General features: G+C 34.6%; 1 pseudogene; it reads right to left on the reverse strand.

Moving 5' to 3' along the window:
- Positions 1-1,266: 1,266 nt before the first annotated feature.
- Positions 1,267-1,385, reverse strand: LOC111735573 (annotated as a pseudogene).
- Positions 1,386-1,648: the final 263 nt, after the last annotated feature.

Here is a 1,648-nt window from a genome sequence, read left to right on the forward strand (position 1 = left end):
CTTTACAGGGGTTTAATGCTTTTATTTTATAAAAAAGTGTGTTGATAAGACAAACTGTAGTACAGGCCACTCTAGGATAAGGACAGGCATTTATCTCATCTCTAGAGCAGGGGTCCCCAAACTCTAGGAACTGGTCTGCTCAGCAGAAGGTGAGCGGTCAACGAGCAAAAGCTTCATCTGTATTTGCAGCAGCTCCCCAGCACTAGCATCACCGCTTCAGCTCCACCTCAGATCATCAGGCATTAGATTCTCATGGAAGCACTGGTCCCTGATGCCAAAAAGGCTGGGGACTGCTGCTTTAGAGGGTCCTTGCCTTTTAAAAAAGTTATATTAAGTGATAAAAAAATAAACTGTCCAATAAATTACACCAGGAAAACTCCCTATGTGGGGGTTAGAGAACCTGATTTTACCTCATAGTAAAATAAATCTGTAATAAATTTTGAATTTAAACACTAATCGAAACCATTAACCTGCTACATAAAACTATAAAAGTGTATTTATTACATGATCTTATTTAGGATCTTGGAGTGAGGTATAAATTATCTAAGTATGACACAAAACTAAAAAACATGGAAGAAAATATGACAAGTTGACAAAACAAAATATTTTTAAATTTTTGTTATATGAAAAATATATATGTTACAAATATATATAAATAACATATATATGTGTGTATACATGGGAGAAAATATCTGTAGCAAATGATGAGCAAAAGAGTTAATATCCCTAATACAGAAAAAAATCCTACAAACTAGTAATAGAAAAATAGCCCATGCAAAAATGGACAAAAGATATCTATTTGAAATTTACAACAAATAAACATATAAGAAATTCAACTTTATTGATAATCAACTTTTGCATATCACATTGGTAAAAATCAAGGGAAATAAGTAGGTAAGAATATAATTACAATCAAAAGCCTTAAAATAAAAGGTAGAGACACACCTAAAAGGAAAAAGGAACACTATCAATAATGTATGAAGAACTAGAAATAATTGAGAAAAGGTGAGACGAGCCAGTACAAAAATGGGCCAAGAACAGAAATATTAGTAATATTCACTAGAAAAATGAAAAGCAAAAAAGGATCAAAAAGTATATCAATTCTGGAAAGAATAAATAACTTTAATGTGTGAATGTTATATAAAATTGTTCAGCCATTATTTATTTTTATTTTTTTTATTTTTTTAGGCGAGGCAAATTTTGGTTGACCTCACAGATTACAAGGACCTTGACAGCTTACAATCCCTTATTTTTTTAAATTTCTTATGCCTACAGCACCTGGTCTTCCTAGGTGGTCTGCCATCCAAGTACTAACTAGGCCTGACCCTGCTTAGCTTCCAAGATCAGATGGGATCGGGCTTGTTCAGGGTGGCATGGCCGTAGACCTGTTGGCCATTAAAAAGAATTAAGTTGAACTACTTCTGATAGGCCAGGTGGGCACCTAAATCTACCAAGTCTATTTTCCTAGTTTTGTTTTTTTTTTTTTTTAACAGATGTACTCACAGCCTCTGTTTTCATTCTTTCTGCCTGAGTAAGGGTTACAAGAGAAGGAAGAGATCACCAGAAGCCCCTGAGGGCTCTGCACTGGAACAAGGCAGTAAACCTAGAGCAACTCTATTTCCTGTCACATTACTCAGAAATGCCACCA

Source organism: Pteropus vampyrus, unplaced genomic scaffold, assembly GCF_000151845.1.
Source record: "Pteropus vampyrus isolate Shadow unplaced genomic scaffold, Pvam_2.0 Scaffold1000003461, whole genome shotgun sequence".
In the NCBI taxonomy this organism is placed as follows: Eukaryota; Metazoa; Chordata; class Mammalia; order Chiroptera; family Pteropodidae; genus Pteropus; species Pteropus vampyrus.